Consider the following 13,599-nt stretch of genomic DNA (forward strand, 5'->3'; position numbering starts at 1 on the left):
ATTTTAATTTTAATTAAAAACAAAAATATTTTTCTTTTCTTTTTATTTAATTTTCGAAATTCTCTCCACCTCATCTCTTTCTAATTATTTTATTTACTAACACTCCTCTTCATCTCAAAATTCGAACCCTCCCTTCCTCTTAGTGTTCGAATTTCTCTTCTTCTATTCTTCTATTCTTATACTCACATACAGGAATCTCTATACTGTGACATAGAGGATTCTATATCTTCTTTTCTGTTTTCTTCATTTTCATATGAGCAGGAATAAGGATAAGAACATTCTTGTTGAAACTGATCCTGAAACTGAAAGGACTCTGAAGAGGAAGCTAAGGGAAGCCAAAGCACAACTCTCTGGAGAAAATCTGACAGAAATTTTCGAAAAAGAAGAGAACATGACCGAAAATAATAACAATGCAAGGAAGATGCTTGGTGACTTTACTGCACCAAATTCCAATTTACATGGAAGAAGCATCTCAATCCCTGCCATTGGAGCAAACAATTTTGAGCTGAAACCTCAATTAGTTTCTCTGATGCAACAGAACTGCAAGTTTCATGGACTTCCATTTGAAGATCCTTTTCAGTTCTTGACTGAATTCTTGCAGATCTGTGATACTGTTAAGACCAATGGGGTTGATCCCGAGGTCTACAGGCTTATGCTTTTCCCGTTTGCTGTAAGAGACAGAGCTAGAGTATGGTTGGACTCTCAACCTAAGGACAGCCTGAACTCTTGGGATAAGCTGGTCACGGCTTTCTTAGCCAAGTTCTTTCCTCCTCAAAAGCTTAGCAAGCTTAGAGTGGATGTTCAAACCTTCAGACAAAAGGAAGGTGAATCCCTCTATGAAGCTTGGGAGAGATACAAGGAACTGACCAAAAGGTGTCTTTCTGACATGCTTTCAGAATGGACCATCCTGGATATATTCTATGATGGTCTGTCTGAGTTATCAAAGATGTCATTGGACCATTCTGTAGGTGGATCCATTCACCTAAAGAAAACGCCTGCAGAAGCTCAAGAACTCATTGACATGGTTGCAAATAACCAGTTCATGTACACTTCTGAAAGGAATCCTGTGAGTAATGGGACGCCTCAGAGGAAGGGAGTTCTTGAAATTGATACTCTGAATGCCATATTAGCTCAGAACAAAATATTGACTCAGCAAGTCAATATGATCTCTCAGAGTCTGAATGGATTGAAGGAATCATCCAACAGTACTAAAGAGGCATCTTCTGAAGAAGAAGCTTATGATCCTGAGAACCCTGCAATAGCAGAGGTGAATTACATGGGGGAACCCTATGGAAACACCTATAATCTCTCATGGAGAAATCATCCAAATTTCTTATGGAAGGATCAACAAAAGCCTCAACAAGGCTTTAATAATGGTGGAAGAAACAGGTTTAGCAATAGCAAGCCTTTTCCACCATCCACTCAACAACAGACAGAGAATTCTGAGCAGAACTCATCTTGCTTAGCAAATATAGTCTCTGATCTATCTAAGGCCACTCTAAGTTTCATGAATGAAACAAGGTCCTCCATTAGAAATTTGGAGGCACAAGTGGGCCAGCTGAGTAAAAGAGTCACTGAAATCCCTCCTAGTACTCTCCCAAGCAATACAGAAGAGAATCCAAAGAGAGAGTGCAAGACCATTGATATAACCAAAATGGCCGAACCCAAAGGGGAGGGAGAGGACGTGAATCCCAGTAAGGAAGACCTCCTGGGACGTCCAATGACCAATAAGGAGTTTCTCTTAGAGGAACCAAAGGAATCTGAGGCTCATCTAGAGACCATAGAGATTCCAATGAACCTCCTTCTGCCCTTCATGAGCTCTGATGAGTATTCTTCTTCTGAAGAGAATGAGGATGTTACTGAAAAGCAAGTTACTAAGTACCTTGGTGCAATCATGAAGCTGAATACCAAATTATTTGGTAATGAGACTTGGGAAGATAAACCTCCCTTGCTCACCAATGAATTGAATGCATTGGATAGGCAGAAATTACCTCAAAAGAAACAGGATCCTGGTAAATTCCTAATTCCCTGTAACATAGGCACCATGACCTTTGAGAAAGCTCTGTGTGACCTGGGGTCAGGAATAAACTTAATGCCACTCTCTGTAATGGAGAAACTTGGGATCTTTGAGGTGCAAGCTGCTAGAATCTCATTAGAGATGGCAGACAACTCAAGAAAATAGGCTTATGGACTAGTAGAGGACGTGTTAGTAAAGGTTAAAGGCCTTTACATCCCTGCTGATTTCATAATCATAGACACTGGGAAGGATGAGGATAAATCCATTATCCTTGGAAGACCCTTCCTAGCCACAGCAAGAGCTGTGATTGATGTGGACAGAGGAGAATTGATCCTTTAACTGAATGAGGACAACCTTGTGTTTAAAACTCAAGGATCTCCTTCTGTAACCATGGAGAGGAAGCATGAAAAGCTTCTCTCACTGCAGAGTCAATCAAAGCTCCCACAGTCAAACTCTAAGTTTGGTGTTGGGAGGCCACAACCAAACTCTAAGTTTGGTGTTGAAACCCCACATTCAAACTCTAAGTTTGGTGTTGGGAGGTTCCAACCTTGCTCTGATTATCTGTGAGGCTCCATGGGAGCTCACTGTCAAGCTATTGACATTAAAGAAGCACTTGTTGGGAGGCAACCCAATGTTATTTAATTATATCTATTTTATTTTCTTTTTGTTATTTCGTGTTTTATTAGGTTGATGATCATGTGAAGTCATAAAAACTACTGAAAAATCAAAAATAGAATGAAAAACAGCATTGAAAATAGCACACCTTGTAGGAGAGCAGTCTGGCGTTTAAACGCCAGAAACAAGCATCTGTCTGGCGTTTAACGCCAGAAACAGGCACCAAGCTGGCATTTAACGCCAGAAACAAGCATCAACCTGGCGCTAAACGCCAGAAACAAGCAACATTTGGGCGTTTAACGCCAGAAATAGGCAGCAGCCTGGCGTTAAACGCCAGTATTGCACACTAAGGGCATTTTACACGCCTAATTAGAGCAGGGATGTTAAGTCCTTGACCCCACTTGATCTGTGGACCCCACAGGACCCCCACATTTTCTTCTCTCCTCTTCACACCTTTTCATAACACTCTTCCCCAAATACCCCTTACCAATCACCTCAATCACTCTTTCCCATCACCTCTTCACCACTCACATTCACCCTCTCTTCCCCATAAACCCCACCTACCTTCAAAATTCAAACTAATTTTCCTTCCAAACCCAACCCTAATGGCCAAACCCTACACACCCTCTCACTCCTATATAAACCGCTCACTCCTTCTTCATTTTCACACAACACAACCCTCTCTTCTTCTCCTTGGCCGACTACATCTTCTTCCCCCATCTCCTCCATTTTCTTCTTCTTCTACTACTTTCTTTCTTCTTTTGCTCGGAGATGAGCAAACATTTTAAGTTTGGTGTGGTAAAAGCATAGATTTTTATTTTTCCATAACCATTTATGGCACATAAGACCAGAGAAACCTCTAGAAAGAGGAAAAGAAAGGCAATTGCTTCCACCTCTGAGTCATGGGAAATGGAGAGATTCATCTCAAAGGTCCATCAAGACCACTTCTATGAAGTTGTGGCCAAGAAGAAAGTGATCCCTGAGGTTCCTTTCAAGCTCAAAAAGAATGAGTATCCAGAGATTCGACTTGAGATCCAAAGGAGAGGTTGGGAAGTTCTCACCAACCCCATTCAACAAGTTAAGATCCTAATGGTTCAAGAGTTCTATGCAAAGGCATGGATCACTAGGAACCATGATCAAAGTGTGAACCTGAATCCAAAGCATTGGCTTACCATGGTTCGGGGGAAATACTTAGACTTCAGTCCGGAAAATGTAAGGTTGGCGTTCAACTTGCCAATGATGGAAGAGAACGCACGCCCCTACACAAGAAGGGTCAACTTTGATCAAAGGTTGGACTAAGTCCTCATAGACATATGTGAGGAAGGAGCTCAATGAAAAATTGACTCAAGAGGCAAGCCAGTTCAATTAAGAAGGTATGACCTCAAACCAGTGGCTAAGGGATGGCTAGAGTTCATTCAACGCTCAATCATTCCTACTAGTAACCGGTCTGAAGTTACTATAGACCGGGCCATCATGATCCATAGTATCATAATTGGAGAAGAGGTGGAAGTTCATGAGATTATACCTCAAGAACTCTACAAGGTGGCTGACAAGTCCTCCACTTGGGCAAGGTTAGCCTTTCCTCACCTCATTTGCCACCTCTGCAATTTGGTTGGAATTGACATAGAGGGAGACATCCTCATTGAAGAGGACAAGCCCATCACTAAGAAAAAGATGGAGCAAATAAGAGATCATGGACCTCAACATGAGCATGAGGAAATTTCTCAACATGAAATCCCTGAGATACCTCAGGGGATGCACTTTCCTCCACAGAATTATTGGGAGCAAATCAACACTTCCCTAGGAGAATTAAGTTTCAACATGGGACAACTAAGGGTGGAGCACCAAGAGCACTCCATCATCCTCCATGAAATTAGAGAAGATCAAAGAGCTATGAGAGAGGAGCAAGAAAGACAAGGAAGAGACATAGAGGAGCTCAAGAGCACCATTGGTTCTTCAAGGAGAGGAAGACGCCACCCTCACTAAGGTGGACTCATTCCTTAATCTCCTTGTCTATTTATTTTCTGTTTTTCGATTTTTGAGCCTTGTGTGTTATTTATGTTTGTGCCTTTACTACATGATCATTAGTGTCTAAGTGTCTATGCCTTAAAGTTATAAATATGAATCCATCACCTCTCTTGAATGAAAAATATTTTAATTACAAAAGAACAAGAAGTACATGGTTTCGAATTCATCCTTGAAACTAGTTTAATTATTTTTATGTGGTGACAATACTTTTTATTTTCTGAATGAATGCTTGAACAGTGCATATGTCTTTTGAAGTTGTTGTTTATGAATGTTAAATATGTTAGCTCTTGAAAGAATAAGGAAAAAGGAGACATGTTATTTGATAATCTGAAAAATCATAAAAATGATTCTTGAAGCAAGAAAAAGCAATGAATACAAAAGCTTGCAAAAAAAAAAAAGAAAATAGCGGAAAAAAAAGGGGGAAGAAAAAGAAAAAGCAAGCAGAAAAAGCCAAAAGCTCTTAAAACTAAAAGGCAAGAGCAAAAAGCCAATAGCCCTTAAAACCAAAAGGCAAGGGTAATAAAAATGATCCAAGGCTTTGAGTATCAGTGGATAAGAGGGCCTAAAGGAATAAAATCCTGACCTAAGCGGCTAAACCAAGCTGTCCCTAACCATGTACTTGTGGCATGAAGGTGTCACGTGAAAACTTGAGACTGAGCGGTTAAAGTCAAGGTCCAAAGCAAAAACAGAGTGTGCTTAAGAACCCTGGACACCTCTAATTGGGGACTTTAGCAAAGCTGAGTCACAATCTGAAAATGTTCACCCAGTTATGTGTCTGTGGCATTTCTGTATCCGGTGGTAATACTGGAAAACAAAGTGCTTAGGGCCACGACCAAGACTCATAAAGTAGCTGTGTTCAAGAATCAACATACTGAACTAGGAGCATAACACTATCTGAATTCTAAGTTCCTATAGATGCCAATCATTCTGAACTTCAATGGATAAAGTGAGATGCCAAAACTATTCAAGAGGCAAAAAGCTACAAGTCCCGCTCATCTGATTGGAGCTAAGTTTCATTGATATTTTGGAATTTATAGTATATTCTCTTCTTTTTATCCTATTTTATTTTTAGTTGCTTTGGGACAAGCAACAATTTAAGTTTGGTGTTGTGATGAGCGGATAATTTATACGATTTTTAACATTGTTTTTACATAGTTTTTAGTATAATTTAGTTAGTTTTTAGTATATTTTTATTAGTTTTTAAATAAAATTCACATTTCTGGACTTTACTATGAGTTTGTGTATTTTTCTGTGATTTCAGGTATTTTCTAGCTGAAATTGAGGGACTTGAGCAAAAATCAGATTCAGAGGTTGAAGAAGAACTGCAGATGCTGTTGGATTCTGACCTCCCTGCACTCAAAGTAGATTTTTTGGAGCTACAGAACTCCAAATGGTGTGCTCTCAATTGCGTTAGAAAGTAGACATCCAGGGATTTCAAGCAATATATAATAGTTCATACTTTGCCCGAGTTTAGATGACACAAACTGGCGTTCAACGCCAGTTCCATGCTGCATTCTGGAGTTAAACGCCAGAAACAGGTTGCAAAGTGGAGCTAAACGCCAGAAACAGGTTACAAACTGGCGTTCAACTCCAAGAGAAGCCTCTACACGTGTAAAGCTCAATGCTCAACCCAAGCACACATCAAGTGGGTCCCGGAAGTGAATTTCTGCATCATTTACTTATTTCTGCAAACCCTAGTAACTAGTTTAGTATAAATAAAACTTTTTACTATTGTATTTACATCTTTAGTTTCATCTTTAGATCACGTTTGGGGGCTGGCCATTCGGCCATGCCTGAACCTTCATCACTTATGTATTTTCAACGGTAGAGTTTCTACACACCATAGATTAAGGTGTGGAGCTCTGCTGTTCCTCATGAATTAATGCAAAGTACTATTATTTTTCTATTCAATTCAAGCTTATTCCTATTCTAAGATATCCATTCGCACCCAAGAACATGATGAATGTGATGATTATGTGACGCTCATCATCATTCTCACTTATGAACGCGTGCCTGACAAACACTTCCGTTCTACATGCAAACAAGCTAGAATGAGTATCTCTTAGATATCTAATATAGGAGACCGAGTCCGAGATATTAGAATCTTCGTGGTATAAGTTAGAACCCGTGGATGATCATTCTTGAGATCCGAAAAGTCTAAACCTTGTCTGTGGTATTCCGAGTATGATCTAGGAAGGGATGGCTGTGACGAGCTTCAAACTCGCGAGTGCTGGGCGTAGTGATAGACGCAAAAGGATAGTAAATCCTATTCCAGTATGATCGAGAACCGACAGATGATTAGCCATGCAGTGACAGCGCATTGGACCATTTTCACAGAGAGGATGGGATGTAGCCATTGACAACGGTGATGCCCTACATAAAGCTTGCCATGGAAAGGAGTAGGAATGGTTGGATGAAGACAGCAGGAAAGCAGAGGTTCAGAGGAACGAAAGCATCTCTATACGCTTATCTGAAATTCTCACCAATGAATTACATAAGTATCTCTATCCTAGTTTATGTTTTATTTAGATTTTAATTATTGAATATTCATAACCAATTGAACTCGCCTGACTGAGATTTACAAGGTGACCGTAGCTTGCTTCAAGCCAACAATCTCCGTGGGATCGACCCTTACTCACGTAAGGTTTATTACTTGGACGACCCAGTGCACTTGCTGGTTAGTTGTACGAAGTTGTGAAACAGAACTAAGAACATGAACGTGCGTATTCATTTTTTAGCGCCGTTACCAAGGAAGGAACGATCAGGATTTCGCACACCAAACATGCAAGTGAGAAAATAGTAGAAGCAAATGGCATATCAATAGTGCAAAAATTGCAACAATAGGGGAGAGAGTGTGGGTCATGAAAGGCAGTATAAGTGCATATCAATGCAAATAGAATACAAGTGTCATAAAAAATTAGCATTGAATTATAAATAATATCACCCAACAATATAAAACAAGTCACTAAGTACCAAAATAATGCAAGAAAAATTCAACATGTGATTAAGAAAATGCAACGCCAATTGAAAAATAGTAACTTAGAAAAGAAAATAAAAACATGCACAAAATTAAAATGCAATGAATTAAAGTATACAAATGCAATAAGTAAAAGAAAATGAAAGAGAATAAGGATGAGAAGGGAGGAGAAATGAAGAAGAAGAAAGCAAGAAAGGAAGAAGAAAGAATAAGAAAGGAGAGAAGAAAGAAGAAGAATGGAAAACAGGAAATGAACGCGATGCGCGCGCATGCATCACGCGTATGCGTGAAAACAGAAACAGGCATGCGACGTGTAAGCGTCGTCCACGCGTACGCCTGGATTCCCAAAAATGAACAGTGACGCGTGAGCGTCAGTCATGCGTACGCGTGATTACTCACGCGATTTCAGCATCGTGGTTGCCCAACTCTCTGATCAATTCACCAATAACGCCGATTTTTCAAACCACACGTACGTGTCGCTGACGCTTACGCGTGGATTGGCAAAATTGCAGGTGACGCGTACGCGTGGGTCACGCGTACGCGTGGGGTGGCTTGTGCGCCAGGCACCCCTTTCGCACAGTTTCAGCGTAACTTTCTGTTCATTTTAGTAGAGAGAAAAATTCCATTCGACGCCTGCGTGTCATTGACGCTTGCACGTCACATGATTTTTATATATATATATATAAGCCAACAAGTTATGAAATTAATGACAAACATTATTAAATAGGTAAAATCACAACTTAAACCAAATAAACCCAACTAAAATTAAAAATGTAACTTATTACCAATATAAACATAAGAGAAAATGGAACGAATTTACCACAGTGGGGTGTCTCCCACCTAGCACTTTTAGTTAAAGTCCTTAAGTTGGACATTTGGTGAGCTCCTTGTCATGGTGGCTTGTTCTTGAACTCATCTTGAAACTTCCACCAACACTTGGACTTCCAATAAGCTTGGTGCACGAATTATGAATCACACTTTTCACAACTCGTACCACTAACCAGTAAGTGCACTGGGTCGTCCAAGTAATACCTTACGTGAGTAAGGGTCGAATCCCACGGAGATTGTTGGTTTGAAGCAATCTATGGTTATCTTGTAAATCTTAGTCAGGAAGTCAAATATGTTTATCAGTTGAATTGTGAATAACCAAGAGAGCATAAATTAAAGGTTACTTGTTATGCAGTAATGGAGAATATGTTGGAGTTTTGGAGATGCTTTGTCTTCTGAATCTCTGCTTTCCTCTGTCTTCTAATCCACGCACGCACGTCCTCCTATGGCAAGCTGTATGTAGGGGATCACCGTCGTCAATGGCTACATCCCATCCTCTCAGTGAAGAATATGCTCACATGCTCTGTCATAGCACGGCTAATCATCTGTCGATTCTCGATCATGCTGGAATAGGATTCACCCTCCTTTTGCGTCTGTCACTACGCCCAGCACTCGCGAGTTTGAAGCTCGTCACAGTCATTCAATCCCTGAATCCTACTCGGAATACCACAGACAAGGTTTAGACTTTCCGGATTCTCATGAATGCCGCCATCAGTTCTAGCTTATACCACGGAGATTCTGATTAAGGAATCTAAGAGATACTCATTCAATCGGATATAGAACGGAGGTGGTTGTCAGGCACACGTTCATGGGTTGAGGAAGGTGATGAATGTCACGGATCATCACCTTCATCACAGTTAAGCGCGAATGAACATCTTAGATAGGAACAAGCGTGTTTGAATGGAAAACAGAAATACTTGCATTAATCTATCGAGACACAGCAGAGCTCCTCACCCCCAACAATGGGGTTTAGAGACTCATGCCGTCAGAGAATACAAAGTTCAGATCTGAAATGTCATGAGATACAAAATAAGTCTCTAAAAGTTGTTTAAATACTAAACTAGTAGCCTAGGTTTACAAATAATGAGTAAACTATGATGGATGATGTAGAGATCCACTTCTGGGGCCCACTTGGTGTATGCTGGGGCTGAGATTTAAACAATTCACGTGCAGAGGCCATTTGTGGAGTTGAACGCCAGTTTTTGTGCCAGTTTGGGCGTTCAACTCCAGCTTTTGATCCTTTTCTGGCGCTGGACGCCAGAATTGGGCAGAGAACTGGCGTTGAACGCCAGTTTACGTCGTCTATCCTTGTGCAAAGTATGGACTATTATATATTTCTGGAAAGCCCTGGATGTCTACTTTCCAACGCAATTGGAAGCATGCCATTTCGAGTTCTGTAGCTCCAGAAAATCCACTTTGAGTGCAGAGAGGTCAGAATCCAACAGCATCAGCAGTCCTTTTTCAGCCTGAAGCAGATTTTTGCTCAGCTCCTTCAATTTCAGCCAGAAAAATACCTGAAATTACAGAAAAACACACAACTCATAGTAAAGTCCAGAAATATGAATTTTTCCTAAAAAATAATGAAAATAGACTAAAAACTAACTAGAACATACTCAAAACTATATGAAATTAACCCCAAAAAGCGTATAAAATATCTGCTCATCACAACACCAAACTTAAACTGTTGCTTGTCCTCAAGCAACTAGACAAATAAAATAGAAGACTAATAGGTTGAGAAGCAATAATATCTCAGAGTTTTTGATTGAATCTCAGATTCTAATTAGATGAGCGGGACTAGTAGCTTTTTGCTTCTGAACAGTTTTGGCATCTCACTTTATCCATTGAAGCTCAGAGTGATTGGCATCTATAGGAACTTAGAATTCAGATAGTGTTATTGATTCTCTTAGTTCAGTGTGATGATTCTTGAACACAGCTTCTTTATGAGTCTTGGCCGTGGCCCTAAGCACTTTGTTTTCCAGTATTACCACCGGATACATAAATGCCACAGACACATAATTGGGTGAACCTTTCAGATTGTGACTCAGCTTTGCTAAAGTCCCCAATTAGAGGTGTCCAGGGTTCTTAAGCACACTCTTCTTTTTGCCTTGGACCTTGACTTTAACCGCTCAGTCTCAAGTTTTCACTTGACACCTTCACGCCACAAGCACATGGTTAGGGACAGCTTGGTTTAGCCGCTTAGACCAGGATTTTAGTCCTTTAGGCCCTCCTATCCACTGATGCTCAAAGCCTTGGGATCCTTTTTATTTGCCCTTGCCTTTTGGTTTTAAGGGTTATTGGCTTTTTGCTCTTGCCTCTTGTTTTTAAGAGCTTTTGCCTTTTTCTGCTTGCTTTTTCTCTCTCTTTTTTTTTTCTGCAAGCTTTGTTCTTTGCTGCTTTTTCTTGCTTCAAGAATCATTTTTATGATTTTTCAGATTATCAATAACATGTCTCATGTTCATCATTCTTTCAAGAGCCAACATATTTAACAGTCTTAAACAACAAATTCAAAAGACATATGCACTGTTCAAGCATTCATTCAGAAGACAGAAAGCATTGCCACCACATTTAACTAATTAGAATTTCTCTTATTAAAACTCGAAATTTTATTGCCTCTTATTCAAAAGATCTACTACTTTATTCATGTTTGCTGATGATGAGAAAAATAAACTATAGCTTAAGTGGAGATAAAATCAAAATAGATACTAATTACTACTATATGACTCCTAAGGTAAACTTCTATAAGGACATTGTCACAGAGTTAAGGCAGAAATTGGAAATTAACAACCTTTATTCTGGGGGAACTGGGGTTCCTCTGATCCTTGGGGTGCTTGGTCCTACAAGAGAAGACTTTTGGCGCTTCAATTCCCTTAAGTCACGCCCTTGCTCCTCTTGTTCTTTAAACATATAGGTCAGCATTTGACTGTGTTCCTTCTGTTCTTTTATTATTTGCTCCATAGCTTCCCGTATCTTGGTAACAGACGTCTCAAGATACTCCCAGTATTCAGATTGAGGGATCTCTGGGAGGAATTCCTGTGCTCTCTTCTTGATGGGATCATCCTGTGCTTGTTGTTTTTCCATTGATGCTTTGGTGATTGGCTTCTCAATTGAGATATACTCAGTTATTCCCATCCTCACTCCAGCGTCCTTGCAGAGCAGAGAAATCACGCTTGGATAAGCCAACCTGGCCTCTTTAGAATTTTTGTTAGCAATTTTGTAGAGTTCAGCTGAAATCAGCTGATGAACCTCCACTTCCTTTCCCATCATGATGCAATGGATCATCACTGCTCTTTTAACCGTGACTTTAGAACGATTGCTGGTAGGCAACAGAGAACGCCCAATGAAGTCTAGCCATCCTCTGGCGACTGGTTTGAGATCCTCTCTCTTGAGTTGATTTGGGACACCCTTTGTGTTGGTGGTCCACCTGGCTCCAGGGATACATATGTCCTCTAGAATCTTATCTAGGCCAATGTTTGCTCTCATCATTCTCCTGTTGAAGGGGTCTGGATCATCTTTTAGCTGAGGTAGCTTTAAGATCTCCCTGATTCTGTCAGGGGTGGTATGAACAATCTTTCCTCTGACCATGGTCCGATATTCATAGAATGCAGTTCCAGATAGTTTCTGCTTGTCAGTTTGCCACATATTAGCATAGAACTCCTGGACCATGTTCCTTCCCACTTTCGTTTCAGGATTAGCTAGGACTTCCCAGTTCCTGATTCGAATTTGCTCCTGGATCTCCGGATATTCATCTTCTTTCAGATCGAATCTAACTTCCGGGATCACTGATCTCAGACCCATTATTTTAAGATAATGGTCTGAATGTTCTTTAGATAAGAACTTCCCTTGATTCCAAAGTGGTTTTGGAACGCTCTCTTTCTTGCCTCTTGGAGTGGGTTGTTTTCCTTTAGGAGCCATGATCTTAGTGATCTCGGATAAACACACCAAACTTAGAGGTTTGCTTGTCCTCAAGCAAAAGAAAAGAAAGGAGAGGGATAGAAGGAGAGCTAGGTGCAATTGTTGATGGAGGAGGAGGGAGGCCGAACCCAAATTTAAAGGGATGGGGGGGTGGGTTTTCGAAAAATTAGAAAAGATAAGATAAAAAGATTGAGTTGAAAAAGATAAGATAGAAGATATAGTTTAATTTTGAAGAGATATGATAAATTTTTGAAAAAGATAAATCTGAATTTTGAAAAAGATAATATGGAGATTTGAAAAAGATATGGATTAGTTGAAAAGATTTGAGTGAAAAAGATAGGTTTGTTTTCAGAAAAGATTAGAAAAGAGTTGGATTGAATTTGGAAAGAGAGATTTTTAGAAATTAAGGATTTTAGAAATCAGGGTTCTTAACATGCTCATGTAAAAATCATGCATTGAAACATAAAATTTGAAATTAGAATGGAAATACGTGTGAAAAAATGAATTTGGCTCCTCCCTGCCTTCCTGGCGTTTGAACGCCCAAACACTGCCTGTTTTGGGCGTTCAGCGCCCAAATGCTGCTTTCCTGGGCATTCAACGCCCAGCTGCTGCCATTACTGGCGTTCAACGGCCAGTGGGTGCCCATTTCTGGCGTTGAACGCCCAGATTGCTACCATCACTGGCGTTCAGCGCCCAGTGGATGCCCATTTTGGGCGTTGAACGCCCAAAATGCACTTTTACTGGCGTTTTCTTGCCAGTGAGCTCTTTTTCTCTGTTTTGTGTGCTGAGGTCTTCTGTAAATGATTCCTCACCTTAGTGTCAGTGAACTTTATATAAACAAATAATAAATAAAAAATAAAAATAAAAAAAATAGGGCAAAATGCTTAGAGGATTGTTGCCCCATGGCTGGGTTGCCTCCCAGCAAGCGCTTCTTTATTGTCTTTAGCTGGACCTTGCTGAGCTTTTAATCTAGCTTCATCCTTGAGCATTCTTGCTCAATGTTGCCTTCAAGATAATGCTTGATTCTCTGTCCATTGACAATGAACTTCTTATCAGAGTCAATATCTTGAAGCTCCACATAACCATATGGTGATACACTTGTAATCACGTATGGTCCCCTCCACCGGGATTTTAGTTTCCCGGGGAATAGCCTGAGTCTAGAGTTAAACAACAGGACCTTCTGTCCTGGTTCAAAGATTCTAGATGACAGCTTTCTGTCATG

General features: G+C 40.2%; 1 non-coding gene across 1 annotated transcript; it reads right to left on the reverse strand.

Annotated features, from left to right (window-relative positions):
- Nucleotides 1-784: 784 nt before the first annotated feature.
- Nucleotides 785-892, reverse strand: LOC148547349 (small nucleolar RNA R71). The gene has a single exon (XR_015897689.1). It is a non-coding gene; the product is annotated as a small nucleolar RNA R71 (small nucleolar RNA).
- Between the last annotated feature and the right edge of the window lie 12,707 nt (nt 893-13,599).

Source organism: Arachis ipaensis, chromosome B8 (assembly GCF_059453495.1).
Source record: "Arachis ipaensis isolate K30076 ecotype BB chromosome B8, ASM5945349v1, whole genome shotgun sequence".
In the NCBI taxonomy this organism is placed as follows: domain Eukaryota; kingdom Viridiplantae; phylum Streptophyta; class Magnoliopsida; order Fabales; family Fabaceae; genus Arachis; species Arachis ipaensis.